This window comes from Oncorhynchus nerka, linkage group LG27 (genome assembly GCF_034236695.1).
Source record: "Oncorhynchus nerka isolate Pitt River linkage group LG27, Oner_Uvic_2.0, whole genome shotgun sequence".
NCBI classification, from domain to species: Eukaryota; Metazoa; Chordata; class Actinopteri; order Salmoniformes; family Salmonidae; genus Oncorhynchus; species Oncorhynchus nerka.
Window position 1 is genome coordinate 89,592,678 of NC_088422.1, and position 16,043 is coordinate 89,608,720.

A 16,043-nucleotide genomic window follows, 5' to 3' on the forward strand; every position below is an offset into this window, starting at 1 on the left:
AGGCGTAGCAGTCGGACGTGTGTTTTGTCTTGTCCCGTCCTGTATAGTGTAAATATAGTTTTTCCTCTTTTTTTTCTGTATATATTTCGTACATATTTTAATCTCACTTCCCAACCACAGGCTGAATATACTCTCCTGCAACCCGCATCACCCAATGTGGTACGGATCTGCTTTTTCTATACTTTAGAATCGGAACCCTCATCAGAAGCTAGCCGCTAACTAGCTACTAGCTAGCCACTGCTAGCGGTCTTCAACGCTAACTAGGACACCAGCGCGACATCTACCCAAAGCATATCAGACTGCTTTTCCTCTACCACATCTCCGGATTCCTACCGCAAGCTCTGAAGCTTTATACCGGATCATCGTAAATAGCTAGCTGCAATCCGAGTGGCTACTCCTGGCTAACGTCTCTGTCCCAGAGCAAGCACCAGTTAGCCTGGAGCTAGCCTCGAGCTAAGCCCATCTCCCGACTACCCGAAGAGGTCCAAAAATACCTAATTTGCCAATTGGCCTTGACCCTCTACTGACCCTCTACTGCCGACACGGAGCCCCGCCGATCCATCACGACTGGTCCGCCGACATAATCGTCCGAGGGGGTTTCAACAGGCTTTTCCGCTGCGACATCGCCAAAGATCCATCTGCTGGCCAAGGCCCGCGAGCTTTCTGAATCGCTGTATCTCCAGCTCACCGCATGAAGAGGAATAAATAAACAGACTCACCCCACCGTCCCCCAAAGGTTAACTCTCTAGCCCTCGCTATCTCCCTGCTTGCTAATTCGGCCTGCTAACGGCTAGCTTGTCAAGCTCCGGTCCGCTAACTGCTACCTTGTCTAGCTCGGGCCTACGAACTGTTAGCTTGTTAGCACAGGCCTGCTAACCGTCTGTACCACCGCGTCCCAATCACTCTCTGACCCCATTTACTTTCTATCTCTTTTTGATTTTTAATTTGTTTATACCTTCCGGGAACCTGCCTCACCCAATGTGATACGGAATCGCTATTACTTTTACTCTTATTTTTATGACACACTCAAGAACCTCCAGACGCTAACCAGCTAACTAGCTACAAGCTAGTTAGTCATTGTTAGTTTAAAAAAAAAAAAAAAAAAAAAAAAAACCTGGATAACACTCGCCAGCCCCCCTGCCCATCCACCGCTGCCCCCTGGACACTGATCTCTTGGCTACATAGCTGACGCACGCTGGACTGTCCATTAATCACGGTACTCCTTTCTGCTTGTTTGTCTTACCTGCCGGCCCCGTTGCCTAGTCAACGCCATTTTACCTGCTGTTTGTTGTGCTAGCGGATTAGCCTCGCCTACTGTTTTTAGCTAGCTTTCCAAATTCAACACCTGTGATTACTGTATGCCTCGCTGTATGTCTCTCTCAGATGTCAATATGCCTTGTATACTGTTGTTCAGGTTAGTTATAATTGTTTTAGTTCACAATGGAGCCCCTAGACCCACTCTGCATACCCCTGTTACCTCCTTTGTCCCACCTCCCACACATGCGGTGACCTCACCCATTACAACCAGCATGTCCAGAGATACAACCTGTCTCATCATCACCCAGTGCCTGGGCTTACCTCCGCTGTACCCGCACCCCACCATACCCTTGTCTGTGCATTATGCCCTGAATATATTCTACCATGCCCAGAAACCTGCTCCTCTTATCCTCTGCCCCCAACGCTCTAGGCGACCAGTTTTGATAGCCTTTAGCCGCACCCTCATACTACTCCTTCTCTGTTCCGCGGGTGATGTGGAGGTAAACCCAGGCCCTGCATGTCCCCAGGTAAAAAAGCCTTGGTTTTATGCATGTCAACATCAGAAGCCTCCTCCCTAAGTTTGTTTTACTCACTGCTTTAGCACACTCTGCTAACCCTGATGTCCTTGCCGTGTCTGAATCCTGGCTCAGGAAGGCCACCAAAAATTCAGAGATTTCCATACCCAACTATAACATCTTCCGTCAAGATAGAACTACCAAAGTAATGTCATACTTTCCAGGTCCATACCTAAACAGTTCGAACTACTAATTTTGAAAATTACCCTCTCCAGAAATAAGTCTCTCATAGCCTCAGCTCAGCTGTGCCCTGGATCATCAAGGAACCCACCAGGTACAACCCTAACTCTGTAAACAAGGGCACCCCTAACTCATAGACGTCATCCTGACCAACTGGCCCTCCAAATACACCTCCGCTGTCTTCAACCAGGATCTCAGCGATCACTGCCTCATTGCCTGTATCCGCCACGGAGCCGCAGTCAAACGACCACCCATCATCACTGTCAAACGCTCCCTAAAACACTTCTGTGAGCAGGCCTTTCTAATCGACCTGGCCCGGGTATCCTGGAAGGACATTGACCTCATCCCGTCAGTTGAGGATGCCTGGTCATTCTTTAAAAGTAACTTCCTCACCATTTTAGATAAGCATGCTCCGTTCAAAAAATGCAGAACCAAGAACAGATACAGCCCTTGGTTCACTCCAGACCTGACTGCCCTCGACCAGCACAAAAACATCCTGTGGCGGACTGCAATAGCATCGAATAGCCCCGTGATATGCAACTGTTCAGGAAGTCAGGAACCAATACACGCAGTCAGTCAGGAAAGCTAAGGCCAGCTTCTTCAGGCAGAAGTTTGCATCCTGTAGCTCCAACTCCAAAAAGTTCTGGGACACTGTGAAGTCCATGGAGAACAAGAGTACCTCCTCCCAGCTGCCCACTGCACTGAGGCTAGGTAACACGGTCTCCACCGATAAATCCACGATTATCGAAAGCTTCAATAAGCACTTCTCAACGGCTGGCCATGCCTTCCGCCTGGCTACTCCAACCTCGGCCAACAGCTCCGCCCCCCGCAGCTCCTCGCCCAAGCCTCTCCAGGTTCTCCTTTACCCAAATCCAGATAGCAGATGTTCTGAAAGAGCTGCAAAACCTAGACCCGTACAAATCAGCTGGGCTTGACAATCTGGACCCTCTATTTCTGAAACTATCTGCCGCCATTGTCGCAACCCCTATTACCAGCCTGTTCAACCTCTCTTTCATATCGTCTGAGATCCCCAAGGATTGAAAGCTGCCGCAGTCATCCCCCTCTTCAAAGGGGAGACACCCTGGACCCAAACTGCTATAGACCTATATCCATCCTGCCCTGCCTATCTAAGGTCTTCGAAAGCCAAGTCAACAAACAGGTCACTGACCATCTCGAATCCCACCGTACCTTCTCCGCTGTGCAATCTGGTTTCCGAGCCGGTCACGGGTGCACCTCAGCCACGCTCAAGGTACTAAACGATATCATAACCGCCATCGATAAAAGACAGTACTGTGCAGCCGTCTTCATCGACCTCGCCAAGGCTTTCGACTCTGTCAATCACCATATTCTTATCGGCAGACTCAATAGCCTCGGTTTCTCGGATGACTGCCTTGCCTGGTTCACCAATTACTTTGCAGACAGAGTTCAGTGTGTCAAATCGGAGGGCATGCTGTCCGGTCCTCTGGCAGTCTCTATGGGGTGCCACAGGGTTCAATTCTCGGGCCGACTCTTTTCTCTGTATATATCAATGATGTTGCTCTTGCTGCGGGCGATTCCCTGATCCACCTCTACGCAGACGACACCATTCTATATACTTTCGGCCCGTCATTGGACACTGTGCTATCTAACCTCCAAACGAGCTTCAATGCCATACAGCACTCCTTCCGTGGCCTCCAACTGCTCTTAAACGCGAGTAAAACCAAATGCATGCTTTTCAACCGATCGCTGCCTGCACCCGCATGCCCGACTAGCATCACCACCCTGGATGGTTCCGACCTTGAATATGTGGACATCTATAAGTACCTAGGTGTCTGGCTAGACTGCAAACTCTCCTTCCAGACTCACATCAAACATCTCCAATCGAAAATCAAATCAAGAGTCGGCTTTCTATTCCGCAACAAAGCCTCCTTCACTCACGCCGCCAAGCTTACCCTAGTAAAACTGACTATCCTACCGATCCTCGATTTCGGCGATGTCATCTACAAAATGGCTTCCAACACTCTACTCAGCAAACTGGATGCAGTCTATCATAGTGCCATCCGTTTTGTCACCAAAGCACCTTATACCACCCACCACTGCGACTTGTATGCTCTAGTCGGCTGGCCCTCGCTACATATTCGTCGCCAGACCCATTGGCTCCAGGTCATCTACAAGTCCATGCTAGGTAAAGCTCCGCCTTATCTCAGTTCACTGGTCACGATGGCAACACCCATCCGTAGCACACGCTCCAGCAGGTGTATCTCACTGATCATCCCTAAAGCCAACACCTCATTTGGCCGCCTTTCGTTCCAGTACTCTGCTGCCTGTGACTGGAACGAACTGCAAAAATTGCTGAAGTTGGAGACTTTTATCTCCCTCACCAACTTCAAACATCAGCTATCCGAGCAGCTAACCGATCGCTGCAGCTGTACATAGTCTATTGGTAAATAGCCCACCCATTTTCACCTACCTCATCCCCATACTGTTTTTATACTGTTTTTTTTTTATTTATTTACTTTTCTGCTCTTTTGCACACCAATATCTCTACCTGTACATGACCATCTGATCATTTATCACCCCAGTGTTAATCTGCAAAATTGTATTATTCGCCTACCTCCTCATGCCTTTTGCACACATTGTATATAGACTGCCCATTTTTTTTTCTACTGTGTTATTGACTTGTTAATTGCTTACTCCATGTGTAACTCTGTGTTGTCTGTTCACACTGCTATGCTTTATCTTGGCCAGGTCGCAGTTGCAAATGAGAACTTGTTCTCAACTAGCCTACCTGGTTAAATAAAGGTGAAATAAAAATAAAAAATAAAAAAGTCACTGCATCTCAGTGCTAGAGATATTACTACAGACACTGGTTCAATTCTAGGCTGTGTCACAATCTGGCCATGAATGGGAGTCCCATAGGGCGGAGCACAATTGCCGAGCATCATCTCGGGTAGGCCGTCATTGTAAACAATAATTTGTTCTTAACTGACTTTCCTAGTTAATTAAATAAACAATAATTAACACAATCCTGGTATAATGGTTGCCATTAAACTTGCTTTCTATTGTGCTTAATTAAGGCTACAGCAGATTTATGATAACCAATCAGGCTTACAGTATCAAGTGGACACATGTTTTGAGATTTCAACACCCTCCCCTGAACTTCCAAGTAACCAAATGCACCCCAGCCAACTTTTTTAGTGGGGTCAGGAGAGGAGGAGGGGAGTGGGGTCAGGCGAGTGGGGTCAGGAGAGTGGAGTGGGGTCCGGAGAGGAGAGGAGGAGGGGAGTGGGGTGAGGTGAGGGGGTGAGGAGAGGAGAGGGGGTGGGGTCAGGAGAGGGAGAGGGAGAGGGAGAGGGGGTTGGGGTGGGGTCAAGAGAGGAGAGGGGGATGTGGTTCAGGAAGGGAGGAGAGGAAAGGTAACAGCCACACATCAAATCATATTTTATTTGTCACATGCGCCAAATTCTTACCAGCCCTTAACCAAAAATACAGTTAAAAAAAAGACTTAAGAAAAGACTTAATAAACTAAAGTCAAAAAATAAATGAGCAACAATAAGATAACAATAACGAGGCTATATACAGGGGGTATTGATATTGAGTCAATTTGCGAGGGTACAAGTTAGTTGAGGTAATTGAGGTAATATGTACATGTACAGTTGAAGTCGGAAGTTAACATACGCCTTAGCCAAATACATTTAAACTCAGTTTTTCACAATTCCTGACATTTAATCCTAGTAACAATTCCCTGTTTTAGGTCAGTTAGGATCACCACTTTATTTTAAGAATGTGAAGTGTCAGAATAATATTAGAGAGAATGATTTAATATTTTATTTATTTCATCACATTCCCGGTTGGTCAGAAGTTTATATACACTCAATTAGTATTTGGTAGCATTGCATTTTAATGGTTTCAGTTGGGTCAAACGTTTCGGGTAGCTTTCCACAAGCTCCCCACAATAAGTCGGGTGAATTTTGGCCAATCCTCCTGACAGAGCTGGTGTAACTGAGTCAGGTTTGTAGGCCTCCTTGTTTGCACACGCTTTTTCTACCCACAAATGTACTATAGGATTGAGGTCAGTGATGGCCACTCCAATACCTTGACTTTGTAGTCCTTATGCCATTTTGCCACAACTTTGGAAGTATGCTTGGGGTCATTGTCCATTTGGAAGACCCATTTGCGACCATGCTTTCACTTCCTGACTGATGCCTTGAGATGTTGCTTCAATATATCCACATAATAATATCCACATAAACTCATGATGTCGTCTATTTTGTGAGTTTGAAGGTAGGCCTTTAAATACATCCCCAGGTACACTTCCAATTGACTCAAATGATGTTAATTAGCCTATCAAAAGCTTCTAAAGCCATGACATAATTTTCTGGAATTTTCCAAGCTGTTTAAAGGCACAGTCATCTTAGTGTATGCAAACTTCTGACCCACATGAATTGTGATACAGTGAATTATAAGTGATAATCTGTCTATAAGCATTTGTTGGAAAACTTACTTGTGTAATGCACAAAGTAGATGTCTTAACCGACTTGACCCTTGGCATTTTTCCTATTTTGTTGCCTTACAACCTGGAATTAAAATATAATTTTTGTGGGTGTGTATCATTTTATTTACACAACATGCCTTCCACTTTGAATATGCAAAATATTTTTTATTGTGAAACAAAATATAAATAATACAAAAAAACAGAAAACTTGAGAACTTGTACTAACCCTCCAACGTCAATACTTTGTAGAGCCACCTTTTGCAGCAATTACAGCTGCAAGTCTCTTGGGGTATGTCTATAAGCTTGGCACATCTAGCCACTGGGATTTTTGCCCATTCTTCAAGGCAAAACTGCTCCAGCTCCTTCAAGTTGGATGGGTTCTGCTGGCGTACAGCAATCTTTAAGTCATACCACAGACTCAAATGGATTGAGGTCTGGGCTTTGACAAGGTCCTTCCAAGACATTTAAATGTTTCTCCTTAAACCACTCAAGTGTTGCTTTAGCAGTATGCTTAGGATCACTGTCCTGCTGGAAGGTGAACATCCGTCCCAGTCTCAAATCTCTGGAAGACTGAAACAGGTTTCCCTTAAGAATTTCCCTGTATTTAGCGCCATCCATCTTTCCTTCAATTCTGACCAGTTTCCCAGTCCCTGCCGATGAAAAACATCCCCACAGCATGATGCTGCCACCACCATGCTTCACCTTGGGGATGTTGTTCTTGGGGTGATGAGAGGTGTTGGGTTTGCGCCAGAAATAGTGTTTTCCTTGAAGGCCAAAAATCTCAATTTTAGTCTCATCTGACCAGAGTACCTTCTTTCATATGTTTGGGGAGTCTCCCACATGCCCTTTGGCAAACACCAAACGTTTGCTTCTTTTTTTCTATAACCCCACTCACTAACATTGAGTGGCTGCTGCCAACATACTGACTCAAATCTCTAGCCACTTTAATAATTCAAAATTGGATGTGATAAATGTATCCCTAGTCACTTTAAACAATGGCACTTTATATAAAGTTTTACATACACTACATTAGTCATCTCATATGTATATACTGTACTCTATACCATCTACTGCATCTTGCCTATGCCGTTTGGCCATCGCTCATCCATATATTTATATGTACATATTCTTATTCAGTCCTTTACACGTGTGTGTATAAGGTAGTTGTGAAATTGTTAGATTACTTCTTAGATATTACTACACGGTCGGAACTAGAAGCACAAACATTTCGCTACGCTCGCATTAACATCTGATAACCATGTGTATGTGACCAATACATTTGATTTGCTTTGATTGATGACGGCCTCTGCAGAGAGCCATATCAGGGATTGATAATGATCTGAAAAAACATATCATATTGCTCTTTCCTCATCTACCATTGAGCAGGATTGGGTTCACAATACTTTCTCTGTCTCTCTCTCTCTGTCTGTTAACATGAAACAGGTTCCATTTCCCCCTCTGTCTATCTGTTATTGATCATGTGACCTCCCCTCTCCTCACTGGCCTTTGCCCCTCTGTCAGATCTGTTATTGATCATGTGACCTCCCCTCTCCTCACTAGCCTTTCCTCCTCTGTCAGATCTGTTATTGATCATGTGACCTCCCCTCTCCTCACTGGCCTTTCCCCCTCTGTCAGATCTGTTATTGATCATGTGACCTCCTCTCTCCTCACTGGCCTTTCCTTTTCTGTATGGAATGTTCTTTGTATCCCTGTTTGTCTACCTGTTTCAACCAGATGCCTTCACGCAGTGTATTTTTGCAGAACCAGTGTCATTTAGAAACCGTTTTCTGAACTGAATGTATGGCTGGCGTTGAGTGGACACAGCAAAATACCAGGGTAGTTGAGCACATTTCCTAAATTAACACCTCTTCTCTTTTGGATTTTTGTTTGATTCGTTTTGTGTAGAATCAGACACTCATGCACATCTCATGTCCACATTCTAAAGTAACCCATAAGTAGAGTTCAAACGCTCAGTTTGAATCAGATATTAATTTAAAATATATATATATTTCTTGCTTTCCTCGTGTGAGTTTGATCCCAATGTGCTTGTGTATATTTTCCCTTGTTTTCCCTCATTTGAATATATGTGAAATACTGGTGGAAGAGAGACAATGTTCACCCAGCAAACTGATCCAATAATGATAATACCTTTTGAATTTGAAATAAACAACTAAAAAACAAAGCTTCAGCTGTATTTCTTATCATGTTGGTGGGTATCAAACCCTGTGTGGTTGTTTTGATGACGTCTGGCCAACCATCTCTTCCAGGTGACTCTCCCAGGGTATGTGGAGGCCTTCCCTCATCCCCGATACCCTCAAGGCAGCTTCCCCAGACTCCCCCTACACTACGGCCAGGCCATGGAGCCACCCCTCACCCAGTCTACCGCCGCGTCCCAACAAAGCCTATCCGATGTGGAGGAGCCCAGATATAGAGTCCCCCTCAGCAGCCTCTCCACCTCCGCCCTGGTCCAGCCCATCTGCCAGGAGGTGACAAAGCTGGTCAAGAATCAGACAGACATGAGTTCCAGGTGTAATCCCTCCAACTAGTGGCCGGCAGGTGGAATTGCAGATCTCTCTTTTCTGAGACTAGAGACTAACCAAACACACATCTTTTTTGACATTTGTATATTAAGGCTTATAAAAGCCTCTCTGTCTTCCTCACTCTCTCTCTCTCTGTCTCTCTCACTTTCTTTCTCTCATGGTGGTGTCATGACGTTGGCCTGGGGGAAGGTTTATGACAGTCATAAATACCTCTTCCCCCCTTTTTCCTCTCTCTTCCCTACTGATGTTACATTTGCAAACCTTTTGGTTAACATAGAGATTCTGGGAACATCAGAAGGTGGGGGGGGGGAATGAACTATATTCTGGTAATCCGACCAGTTGAACATATGCTGTGGTACTTAATGAATATAATGTCAGTTCGGTTGTCATCTGAGACCTTCTCATCAATGCTAAGATGACATAAACTCTACAGTGGAAAGCCTCTCTGTTTTCCTCGCTCTCTCTATCTGTCTCTCTCACTTTCTTTCTCTCATGGTGGGAAAATACCACTTTGCTCTGATGTGTTTCACGACCATGCTCTTATTTTGGAGTCAATCATCTCTTCTTAACGATGACTCATTTACAGTTACAGTTACATTACACCACCTGTTAATTTACATTGAACATATGTCATTCCCACATCTAAAGACTTGTACTAATGAAAGATGAGTGTTTCTCTAACCAAGACAATAACCTTAGCAACCCACAGAGGAGTATGAAACAAAATCAATACATGAACAACAATTGATGAGGCAGAGGGTGTCGTCATATGTTACTGCACAAAGGTCGAAGCACTTCAGAAGAGTTCTGGTTAGATCACAATGTATATATAAGCATTGTAGAGGGATGCCAAGTATCTTAGCTCCAATTCAACTAAAAGAGAGACTTCTGTTTTGTTGTCATCTCCAATGGCCCTGAGTATTCCATCCTCTTACTGAGAGGGGATTTAGTTTATGTTCTTCAATGACAATTGAGAACTGAGTCAGATTCCCTTTTCCTGTGCTCAGCCATGTCTTCTACATATCATTTCAAGCAGTTTGAAAACAACATGACTGATCTGATTGTAATATTGGACCACACATTAGGTACAATTGAAGTCAGTAGATTTTATGAAGGGTGTTGATTTTCTCCAAAGACAAGGAGGTGCTGGTATTGTATATGATTGGATATGAATAGTGAGTTAAGATCTGACACCATGTTTGGAGGAAATACACTTTTCAGAACACGTGCCTCATAAACTGTGATTATTGTGGCAACAAATAATGAACATGATCAGAAATCCAGTACTATAGCCCTTTTCTTGGACACAGTAAAGTTGGACTGGGTTTAACACAACTGTAAATACACCACTAGTAAATAATGTGTTTCTAAACAGAAAGGAGAGAGGACACTTTAAACTCTGACGCAGTGATTAATAAGAGTTCTCTTTTCTTTAGCACCTGATACACGAGTCAAATTAAATCATAAATTGGCCACAGAATCGACTCAGCAAATGTATTGCACTGTAAAAATCTACATAAGTAACAAGAGTGTCATATCTGTGTTCTACACAATACATTTCTACATTCTGTAATGTTTTTTTCTTCTAGTAATGATCAGATAAGACAAAAACCAGGCTGACACTGACATTTTAGGAGTGGAGTTGTGCATCTCTGGTTTAATGCACAAAATCCCCAGGATTGATTGGCACAAGGTCCTCTAGTAATTATAATGATACGATACTGTTACGTTGGACAGTGGTGGACTGGGACACTGTTAACTACATAGAGATTGGTTTGACCTTTGCAGACCAAGGTGCTCTGTCAGTAGTGCATTCTTTTCATCATATTGTGAATGTCGATCCCAAAGAGTTTGATCTCCTCCCTGATTGTTGTACTTCAAATCTTTGTTTTTAACGAGAACCAGTTGAAATCATTTTATCCTATACAGTGGGGAGAACAAGTTTTTGATACACTGCCGATTTTGCAGATTTTGCAGGTGTCTTTTATACAGGTAAGGAGTTCAAACAGGTGCAGTTAATACAGGTAATGAATGGAGAACAGGAGGGCTTCTTAAAGAAAAACTACCCGTTCTGTGAGAGCCGGAATGGTTGGTAGGTGATCAAATACTTATGTCATGCAATAAAATGCAAATTAATTACTTAAAAATCATACAATGTTATTTTCTGGATTTTTGTTTTAGATTCCGTCTCTCACAGTTGAAGTGTACCTATGATACAAATTACAGACCTCTACATGCTTTGTAAGTAGGAAAACCTGCAAAATTGGCAGTGTATCAAATACTTGTTCTCCCCACTGTAGGTACAGTGGGTAAAAAAGTATTTAGTCAGCCACCAATTGTGCAAGTTCTCCCAATTAAAAATATGAGAGAGGCCTGTCATTCTCATCATAGGTACACGTCAACTATGACAGACAAAATGAGAAGAAAAAATCCAGAAAATCACATTGTAGCATTTTTAATGAATGTATTTACAAATTATGGTGGAAAATAAGTATTTGGTCAATAACTAACAAGATTTCTGGCTCTCACAGACCTGTAACTTCTTCTTTAAGAGGCTCCTCTGTCCTCCACTCATTACCTGTATTAATGGCACCTGTTTGCATTTATCAGTATAAAAGACACCTGTCCACAACCTCAAACAGTCACATTCCAAACTCCACTATGGCCAAGACCAAAGAGCTGTCAAAGAACAACAGAAACAAAATTGTAGACCTGCACCAGGCTGGGAAGACTGAATCTGCAATAGGTAAGCAGCTTGGTTTGAAGAAATCAACTGTGGGAGCAATTATTAGGAAATGGAAGACATACAAGACCACTGATAATCTCCCTCCCAGAACCACACGGGGGGGATCTAGTGAATGACCTGCAGAGAGCTGGGACCAAAGTAACAAAGCCTACCATCAGTAACATTACACCGCCACGGACTCAAATCCTGCAGTGCCAGACGTGTCCCCCTGCTTAAGCCAGTACATGTCCAGGCCCATCTGAAGTTTGCTAGAGAGCATTTGGATGATCCAGAAAAAGATTGGGAGAATGTCATATGGTCAGATGAAACCAAAATATAACTTTTTGGTAAAAGCTCAACTCGTCGTGTTTGGAGGAGAAATAATGCTGAGTTGCATCCAAAGAACACCATACCTACTGTGAAGCATGGGGGTGGAAACATCATGCTTTGGGGCTGTTTTTCTGCAAAGGGACCAGGACGACTGATCAGTGTAAAGGAAAGAATGAATGGGGCCATGTATCGTGAGATTTTGAGTGAAAACCTCCTTCCATCAGCAAGGGCATTGAAGATGAAATGTGGCTGGGTCTTTCAGCATGACAATGATCCCAAACACACCACCTGGGCAACGAAGGAGTTGCTTCGTAAGAAGCATTTCAAGGTCCTGGAGTGGCCTAGCCAGTCTCCAGATCTCAACCCCATAGAAAATCTTTGGAGGGAGTTGAAAGTCCGTGTTGCCCAGCAACAGCCCCAAAACATCACTGCTCGAGAGGATATCTGCATGGAGGAATGGGCCAAAATACCAGCAACAGTGTGTGAAAACCTTGTGAAGACTTATAGAAAATGTTTGACCTCTGTCATTGCCAACAAAGGGTATATAATAAAGTATTGAGATAAACGTTCGTTATTGACCAAATACTTATTTTCCACCATAATTTGCAAATAAATTCATTAAAAGTCCTACAATGTGATTTTATGGATTTTTTTTCTCATTTTGTCTGTCATAGTTGAAGTGTACCTATGATGAAAATTACAGGCCTCTCTCATCTTTTTAAGTGGGAGAACTTGCACAATTGGTGGCAGACTAAATACTTTTTTGCCCACTGTATATATATACAGTATGTAAATATAAATTCAATAAAAGACAATGATCAGTTAACCTGACAAATAAAACAATCAGTTGAAATCCTGCTTTAGATGTAATAGATTTCCGAATTGCATTGACGGCAGACTTACATTTTAAAAATGGGTATCAGTCTACTCAGTGACACCCATAGAACATAACTGTGAAGAGCGTGTTCTGTGGGTGTCACTGAGTAGACTGATACCCCAATTATACTTTCTGACTGTTGCCTCCCGTTTTAGTTTATTGTGATGGTAACAACATTGTATTTGAATTATAATTATTAAGTGGTGGTTGCTAGCTACAGTATAGTACCGATTCCATGGCACATGGTTTATGAACTGATACATAAAATGACGCTGGATTAAAAACTTTGAGTTTTTCAATTTAAATGATTATACAAAATTATTGCAAACAGTAGAGTGTTATATATATGGGGAATACAACCATCCCAGCTCTGCAGAATTTGCTGCGTAGAGACAATCATTATATAACTTATTTTTGGTATTGCCCATATGTAGCTTGTTTTTGGTCACAAGTTCAGGAATGGCTGAAGGTTTGCAACATTTACCTGGAGCTAACTCTGCAAATAGCACTGCTGGGTGACTTAAAAGTCATAGTCAATCAATCAATAATATAATAATACATTTACCTGGAGCTAACTCTGCACATAGCACTGCTGGGTGACTTAAAAGTCATAGTCAATCAATCAATAATATAATAATACATTTACCTGGAGCTAACTCTGCAAATAGCACTGCTGGGTGACTTAAAAGTCATAGTCAATCAATCAATAATATAATAATACATTTACCTGGAGCTAACTCTGCAAATAGCACTGCTGGGTGACTTAAAAGTCATAGTCAATCAATCAATAATATAATAATACATTTACCTGGAGCTAACTCTGCACATAGCACTGCTGGGTGACTTAAAAGTCATAGTCAATCAATCAATAATATAATAATACATTTACCTGGAGCTAACTCTGCAAATAGCACTGCTGGGTGACTTAAAAGTCATAGTCAATCAATCAATAATATAATAATACATTTACCTGGAGCTAACTCTGCACATAGCACTGCTGGGTGACTTAAAAGTCATAGTCAATCAATCAATAATATAATAATACATTTACCTGGAGCTAACTCTGCACATAGCACTGCTGGATGACTTAAAAGTCATAGTCAATCAATCAATAATATAATAATACATTTACCTGGAGCTAACTCTGCAAATAGCACTGCTGGGTGACTTAAAAGTCATAGTCAATCAATCAATAATATAATAATACATTTACCTGGAGCTAACTCTGCACATAGCACTGCTGGGTGACTTAAAAGTCATAGTCAATCAATCAATAATATAATAATACATTTACCTGGAGCTAACTCTGCAAATAGCACTGCTGGGTGACTTAAAAGTCATAGTCAATCAATCAATAATATAATAATACATTTACCTGGAGCTAACTCTGCAAATAGCACTGCTGGGTGACTTAAAAGTCATAGTCAATCAATCAATAATATAATAATACATTTACCTGGAGCTAACTCTGCACATAGCACTGCTGGGTGACTTAAAAGTCATAGTCAATCAATCAATAATATAATAATACATTTACCTGGAGCTAACTCTGCAAATAGCACTGCTGGGTGACTTAAAAGTCATAGTCAATCAATCAATAATATAATAATACATTTACCTGGAGCTAACTCTGCACATAGCACTGCTGGGTGACTTAAAAGTCATAGTCAATCAATCAATAATATAATAATACATTTACCTGGAGCTAACTCTGCACATAGCACTGCTGGGTGACTTAAAAGTCATAGTCAATCAATCAATAATATAATAATACATTTACCTGGAGCTAACTCTGCAAATAGCACTGCTGGGTGACTTAAAAGTCATAGTCAATCAATCAATAATATAATAATACATTTACCTGGAGCTAACTCTGCACATAGCACTGCTGGGTGACTTAAAAGTCATAGTCAATCAATCAATAATATAATAATACATTTACCTGGAGCTAACTCTGCAAATAGCACTGCTGGGTGACTTAAAAGTCATAGTCAATCAATCAATAATATAATAATACATTTACCTGGAGCTAACTCTGCAAATAGCACTGCTAGTCAATCACTTAAATACATTTACCTGGAGCTAACTCATAGTCAATCAATCAATAATATAATAATACATTTACCTGGAGCTAACTCTGCACATAGCACTGCTGGGTGACTTAAAAGTCATAGTCAATCAATCAATAATATAATAATACATTTACCTGGAGCTAACTCTGCAAATAGCACTGCTGGGTGACTTAAAAGTCATAGTCAATCAATCAATAATATAATAATACATTTACCTGGAGCTAACTCTGCAAATAGCACTGCTGGGTGACTTAAAAGTCATAGTCAATCAATCAATAATATAATAATACATTTACCTGGAGCTAACTCTGCACATAGCACTGCTGGGTGACTTAAAAGTCATAGTCAATCAATCAATAATATAATAATACATTTACCTGGAGCTAACTCTGCAAATAGCACTGCTGGGTGACTTAAAAGTCATAGTCAATCAATCAATAATATAATAATACATTTACCTGGAGCTAACTCTGCAAATAGCACTGCTGGGTGACTTAAAAGTCATAGTCAATCAATCAATAATATAATAATACATTTACCTGGAGCTAACTCTGCACATAGCACTGCTGGGTGACTTAAAAGTCATAGTCAATCAATCAATAATATAATAATACATTTACCTGGAGCTAACTCTGCACATAGCACTGCTGGGACTCAAAAGTCAAAGATCAATCAATAATATAATAATACATCATAGTCAATCAATCAATAATATAATAATACATTTACCTGGAGCTAACTCTGCAAATAGCACTGCTGGGTGACTTAAAAGTCATAGTCAATCAATCAATAATATAATAATACATTTACCTGGAGCTAACTCTGCACATAGCACTGCTGGGTGACTTAAAAGTCATAGTCAATCAATCAATAATATAATAATACATTTACCTGGAGCTAACTCTGCACAAACTGCTGGGTGACTTAAAAGTCATAGTCAATCAATCAATAATATAATAATACATACTTTTAGCAAAATGTGTAACTTTAATGTACAATCTGTAGAAACTATG